Source organism: Triticum urartu, chromosome 2A, assembly GCF_056163025.1.
Source record: "Triticum urartu cultivar PI428250 chromosome 2A, HENAU_Tu73, whole genome shotgun sequence".
Lineage (NCBI taxonomy): Eukaryota > Viridiplantae > Streptophyta > Magnoliopsida > Poales > Poaceae > Triticum > Triticum urartu.
Genome location: NC_141874.1, coordinates 221,868,152 through 221,875,591, shown reverse-complemented (window position 1 = coordinate 221,875,591; position 7,440 = coordinate 221,868,152).

The following is a 7,440-nucleotide window of genomic DNA, read 5'->3' as shown; positions in this document are numbered from 1 at the left end:
TGATACGTCCATTTTGCATCATGCTTTTATATCGATATTTATTGCATTATGGATTTTTATTTCAATTATGTCACAATACTTATGGCTATTCTCTCTTATTTTACAAGGTTTACATAAGGAGGGAGAATGCCGGCAGCTGGAATTCTGGGCTGGAAAAGGAGCAAATATTAGAGACCTATTCTGCGCAACTCCAAAAGTCCTGAAACTCCACGGAACATCTTAAAATAAATAAAGAAAAATCCTCGCCAAAGATGAAGGCCAGGGGGCCCACACCCTACTCACGAGGGTGGGGGCGCGCCCCCTACCTCGTGGGCCCCCTGGTCGGTCTCCGACGTCCATCTTCTGCTATATGCAGTCTTTCGATGAGAAAAAAAACCAGAAGGAACTTTTCGGGACAAGACTCCGTCGCCACGAGGCGGAACCTTGGCGGAACCAATCTAAAGCTCCGGCAGAGCTGTTCTGCCGGGGATACTTCCCTCCGGGAGGGGGAAATCATCACCATCGTCATCACCAACGCTCCTCTCATCGGGAGAGGGAAATCTCCATCAACATCTTCACCAGTACCATCTCATCTCCAAACCCTAGTTCATCCCTTGTATCCAATTCTTGTCTCAATGTCCGGGATTGGTGCTAGTAGGTTGCTAGTAGTGTTGATTACTCCTTGTAGTTGACGCTAGTTGGTTTACTTGGTGGAAGATCACATGTTCATATCCTATATGCATATTATTACCCCTCTGATTATGAACATGAATATGCTTTGTGAGTAATTACGTTTGTTCCTGAGGACAAGGGAGAAGTCTTGCTATTAGTAGTCATGTGAATTTGGTATTCGTTTGATATTTTGATAAGATGTATGTTGTCTAGCCTCTAGTGGTGTTATGTGAACGTCGACTACATAACACTTCACCATTATTTGGGCCTAGAGGAAGGCATTGGGAAGTAATGAGTAGATGATGGTGCCAGGGTATGAATCCACGAGCACCTATGGGACCGGCGGACCGAGTCCCTTTCGGTTCGGCGGGGGCGGCGGTCGCACGAAGAGCGGATCGAGGCGAAGCACACAAGCGGTTTACCCATGTTCGGGCCGCACGGATGCGTAAAACCCTACTCCTGCTTTGTGGTTTGTATTGAGTTCTTGCTCGGGAGCGCGGAGTGCTACAGTACCCCTCAGCAGCTAACGAGACCGAGTGTGAATGTTCTCCTCATCCTCTTCTGCCATGAAGATCTGATGGTATCCTGAGTACGCGTCAAGAAATGAAAGCAAGTCACATCCGGCCGTGGAGTCAACAATCTAGTCAATGCGCAGCAAAGGAAATGGGTCTTTGGGACAAGCTTTGTTAACATTGGTAAAGTCGATACAAAGTCTCCATTTCCCGTTCGCCTTGCGCACGACTACAGGATTGGCCAACCACGTAGATTGGAGCAGTCCTCTGACAAGGCCTGCTGCTTCCAACTTCTTGATCTCTTCTGCGATGAATTCTTGGTGCTCCACTGCTTGCTTCCTGACCTTCTGCTTGACAGGCCACGCATGAGGACAAACGGCAAGATGGTGCTCAATTACTTTCCTGGGAACACCGGGGATGTCAGACGGTTGCCACGCAAACACGTCGACATTCGCCCGCAGGAAAGCAATGAGCGCTCTTTCCTATTTAGGGTCGAGAGTGGCACTAATGGTGAATGTACCACCAGTGCCGTCCTCTTTGGCAGACACCTTCTTGGTCTCTGGCGGAGCTGCCATTGTCTTCTTACACTTGCCGGTGGAGCTTGATGGTGCATCCTCGACGGCAGTGCAGCACTCCGAAGAGGTGCGCTTGCCGGAGTGGGCATCAGAACTCTTGCCGGACATGGTCTTCTTCTTCGAAGGAGGGCCAAAGATGCCGGGGTATGAATCCACGAGCACCTATGGGACCGGCGGAACAAGTCCCTTTCGGTTCGGCGGGGGCGGCGGTCGCACGAAGAGCGGATCGAGGCGAAGCACACGAGCGGTTTACCCAGGTTCGGGTCGCACGGATGCGTAAAACCGTACTCCTGCTTTGTGGTTTGTATTGAGTTCTTGCTCGGGACCGCGGAGTGCTACAGTACCCCTCAGCAGCTAACAAGACCGAGCGTGAATGTTCTCCTCATCCTCTTCTGCCATGAAGATCTGATGGTATCCTGAGTACGCGTCAAGAAATGAAAGCAAGTCACATCCGGCCGTGGAGTCAACAATCTGGTCAATGCGCGGCAAAGGAAATGGGTCTTTGGGACAAGCTTTGTTAACATCGGCAAAGTCGATACAAAGTCTCCATTTCCCGTTCGCCTTGCGCACGACTACAGGATTGGCCAACCACGTAGGATGGAGCACTCCTCTGACAAGGCCTGCTGCTTCCAACTTCTTGATCTCTTCTGCGATGAATTCTTGGTGCTCCACTGCTTGCTTCCTGACCTTCTGCTTGACGGGCCGCGCATGAGGACAAACGGCAAGATGGTGCTCAATTACTTTCCTGGGAACACTGGGGATGTCAGACGGTTGCCCCGCAAACACGTTGACATTCTCCCGCAGGAAAGCAATGAGCGCGCTTTCCTATTTAGGGTCGAGAGTGGCACTGATGGTGAAGGTACCACCAGTGCCGTCCTCTTTGGCGGACACCTTCTTGGTCTCTGGCGGAGCTGCCATTGTCTTCTTACACTTTCCGGTGGAGCTTGATGGTGCGTCCTCGACGGCAGCGCAGCACTCCGAAGAGGTGCGCTTGCCGGAGTGGGCATCAGAACTCTTGCCGGACTTGGTCTTCTTCTTCCCCCCGGGAGCTTCAACGGCAGGTGACTTGCAATCCACTGCGGCTGCCGCTTCCCGATAGATCTTGTCGGCGCAGATAAGAGCATCCTTCTTGTCGCCAGGGACAGAGATGACGCTTATCGGGCCTGGCATCTTCAGCATATTGTATGCGTAGTGAGAGGCTGCCATGAACTTGGCGAGTGCTGGACGGCCAAGTATCCCATTGTAAGGCAGTGGAATATCGGCAATGTCAAAAGTGACCCTCTCAGTCCTGAAGTTCACCTCGCTGCCAAATGTTACTGGCAACGTGACCTTCCCCTTCGGCTTGCTCCTTCCCGGGTTGATTCCTTGGAATGCGCCGGTCTCTTCAAGCTCGCTGTCAGGGATCTGGAGTTTCTGGAGTACAGCGGAGGATATTAGGTTCAAGCCGGCCCCGCCGTCAACTAGCATCTTAGTGACCTTGAGGTTGCGGATAGTTGGTGAAACCAAGATCGGCAAGCACCCGACCGCAGTTGTGCGATCAGGGTGGTCCTCAATATCAAAGATGATAGGCGTGCTGGACCATTTCAGAAGCTTGCGTGATTCGACGGGTGGTTCTGCCGCATTGACTTCCCGCACCCACTGCTTGAGTTGGCGGTGCGAAGTATGCAGAGAAGCACAGCCGTCAACGCACAAGACCTCTGTGGCTTTCTGGAACTCCTGCTCACTGGTCTCGACATCATCCATGTCTTCGTCGTCGTCGTCATCTTCATCCTTGTCGCGGCCGCGGGGAGGTCTGTCTCCTTGCCGCTGCTTGGCCTTGCCGCGGCGTCCTCCCCGGCCGGCGCGCTTCTTGCCGGATTCTCCAGCGCCTCCTTGGGCCCTCTCCTTGTCGCGTCGCTCGTATTCAGCCTTTTGCTGCTGGACAAGCTGCTCGACCTTCTTGCAGCTCTGGAGGTCATGGCCCTTGGTGCGGTGGATCTTGCAGTATTGCTTGTCGGTGCCGTCCTGCTTGTCGGCGACCGCCACAGCCTGGCAGTTGGTGCATGCGGCAATCTCCTTGCCGGAGCTACCAGCCTTGGCTTTCTTGGCACCACCTTCGTTGCCGGACTGCTCAACGACTAGCACATCTTTGCCTTTCTTCTTCCTGTTGTTCCGCCACCGGTTTTTCTTTGCCGGGGCAGCATCCTCGCTGTCAGATCCTCCTGCTCCTGTATTCTCTCCAGGGAGTTTCCTCCCTTCCTCAGCACGTGCACACTTGTCGGCCAGGGCATACAACTCACTGACGTCTCTGATCTTGCACATCGCCATCTCCTCCCGCATCCTGCGGTTACGCACGTTCTGATGGAACGCGCTGATGACCGCGGCGGGGTGGACGTCTGGGATGTTGTGCTGTACACGGCTGAATCTCTGAATGTACTTGCGCAGGGGCTCTCCTTCCTTCTGGGCGAGCAGATGAAGGTCACTCTCTTGGCCATGAGGTTTGTGGCCGCCTGTAAAGGCACCGACAAACTGATGGCATAGGTCTGCCCAGGAGGATATGGAGTTGTCCCGCAAGTGCATGAGCCAGGACCTGACGTTGGGCTTGAGCACCAGCGGGAAGTAGTTGGCAAGGATCTTGTCGTCCCGCCCCCCGGCAGCCTGCACCGCGATGGTGTAGATGTTGAGGAACTCCGACGAATGCGACTTGCCATCGTACTTCTTTGGTACGTCTGGCTTGAAATTCTTCATGCTGGGCCACTGGACTTGCCGCAGCTCACGAGTAAACGCAGGGCAACCTACCGCGTACGTCAAGTCGCCTGGTTCCCCTGGCGCATGCATGTCGACAGAGGGCCCAGCGCACTAGTCCGATTGACGTCGCGCTTCTCTTCGGCGCTCAATGCGAGTACGAGCGTCTTCTTGCTGTCGTTCGTGAAGAACTTGGCACTGATCGCGATGAGCTCATGGACCTGATGACGCGGTGAAGTCGCTGTCGAGGTGGATCCGGCGAGTCGGCGATCTTGGCCTTCGGGGCGGAGAGTGCACAGTGGTTGCACCCCCACCGGTCTTGTCGCCACCGGCTCGTGCCTGGCTGACTTGCCGCAGCTGCGACGTGCTCGGCTGCCGTTGAGTGTCGCCGTTGGCGAAGCCGATGAGACTCTGAATGGTGGCCCTCCAATCGTCGATCCTGTCTGCCGTTGGAGGGTAGTCCAGGAGCAGTTGAGCTCGCGCCAAAGCTTCTGCTGCAGTGGCGGGTGGCGGTGGCGAACGGTGCGAGGAGCGGGACATGCTCGGACTTCTAACTATGTTAGAAGGAGCAGTGTCCCGTCCAGGCGACCGTGCCTCGCTCGTGCCAACATGTTGGCGTGCATGCTGGTCTTGAGCACTCCGAGATCCACCAGCTCGATCTTGGTCCAGCAAATGCATGGTACCGTGAGTACCATGATGCTGCCGGTCCCGCGCCTCCTGAGATGGGCGCGGTGCACGTACGGACGCCGAGGTCTTGGAGTGCGCCCGGTCGCTGTCGGAGCCGGCTACGCCGCCGATGGGCAGCGCAGCCTTGTCCTTGGACCTGGCAGCACCGTGAGCTCCCTCATCGACGCCCGTTCTTCTGCCGGCATCCGCCCCATCAGCCGTTTGCTCCGGCGGTGGTGGGTTCGGCGCGGACGGAGCAGCTGCCTCCGAAGCCTTCTTCTTCGGCGGCATGTCGATGAAGATGATGAAGATCTAGCTCGTGTGAACGCCGGATCTGGTTCACACAACCTCGACGCCCCTACCTGGCGCGCCAAAGATGCCGGGGTATGAATCCACGAGCACCTATGGGACCGGCGGACCGAGTCCCTTTCGGTTCCGCGGGGGTGGCGGTCGCATGAAGAGCTGATCGAGGAGAAGCACACGAGCGGTTTACCCAGGTTTGGGCCGCACGGATGCGTAAAACCCTACTCCTGCTTTGTGGTTTGTATTGAGTTCTTGCTCGGGAGCACGGAGTGCTACAGTACCCCTCAGCAGCTAACGAGACCGAGCGTGAATGTTCTCCTCATCCTCTTCTGCCATGAAGATCTGATGGTATCCTGAGTACGCGTCAAGAAATGAAAGCAAGTCACATCCGGCCGTGGAGTCAACAATCTGGTCAATGCGCGGCAAAGGAAATGGGTCTTTGGGACAAGCTTTGTTAACATCGGTAAAGTCGATACAAAGTCTCCATTTCCCGTTCGCCTTGCGCACGACTACAGGATTGGCCAACCACGTAGGATGGAGCACTCCTCTGACAAGGCCTGCTACTTCCAACTTCTTGATCTCTTCTGCGATGAATTCTTGGCGCTCCCCTGCTTGCTTCCTGACCTTCTGCTTGACGGGCCGCGCATGAGGACAAAGGGCAAGATGGTGCTCAATTACTTTCCTGGGAACACCGGGGATGTCAGACGGTTGCCACACAAACACGTCGACATTCGCCCGCAGGAAAGCAATGAGCGCGCTTTCCTATTTAGGGTCGAGAGTGGCACTAATGGTGAAGGTACCACCAGTGCCGTCCTCTTTGGCAGACACCTTCTTGGTCTCTGGCGGAGCTGCCATTGTCTTCTTACACTTGCCGATGGAGCTTGATGGTGCGTCCTCGATGGCAGCGCAGCACTCCGAAGAGGTGCGCTTGCCGGAGTGGGCATCAGAACTCTTGCCGGACTTGGTCTTCTTCTTCGAAGGAGGGCCAAAGATGTCGGGGTATGAATCCACGAGCACCTATGGGACCGGCGGACCGAGTCCCTTTCGGTTCGGCGGGGGCGGCGGTCGCACGAAGAGCGGATCGAGGCGAAGCACACGAGCGGTTTACCCAGGTTCGGGCCGCACGGATGCGTAAAACCCTACTCCTGCTTTGAGTTCTTGCTCGGGAGCGCGGAGTGCTACAGTACCCCTCAGCAGCTAATGAGACCGAGCGTGAATGTTCTCCTTCTTCCTCTACGTTGCGCAGGGGCCTCCTTTTAGATGCTCAAGGGGTCACCGACAGGTGGCAACGTAGACAAGGGTAAAAATGGAAAGGTGCTGTGGTAGGTACAGCTACCTTCTACAGTGTATCATACCTAACCCTGACGGCAGGGGACAAGGGCATTAAATGCCCGTCTGCGTCGCCTAAACAGTGCAAAAGGGACCGTCAGGGACGCCACCGCTTGCCACGATGGCAATATTGTCAGCGCCGCTTGCCACCGCGCGCCGCTGGCTGCACAGCCTCCCGCCACGTACGCCTGGAAGGGTCCCAAAGCGACACGTTGGTGGATGTGTTGGAGCGCGGGCACAGAGTGGTGGCTTGCCGCGGCAAGCGGCTTGCCGCGGTCGTTGTCTTGTCGCGTCTGGGAGCTTGTCGCTCACCGGGCCTTGCCGGGACGCGTGGCCCGTTGCGGCAAGTTCCTTGAGATGCCTTGGGTGGCCTTCCCGGCAAGCTCCTCTTGCCGGGGTCTTGTCTCCTTAAGCGCCTTGCCTTGGTTGGCCCTCCCGGCAAGCTCCTCTTGCAGGGGTCTTGTCTCCTTGGCTTGGATACTTTGTTCTTGAATGGCTCCAAAGGAACCACGGAGGACCTTGGCGGTCACCCGGCAAGCCTTGCCGTGGGATGCTGTGACTGCCCGTGCAAAAGTTCGGGATACTAGGGTACCCCTACTCTAGTACACCGACAGATGGGTTGCTAGAGTGACAGAATCTTAAACCCTAGTTTATGCGTTGCTTCGTAAGGGGCTGATTTG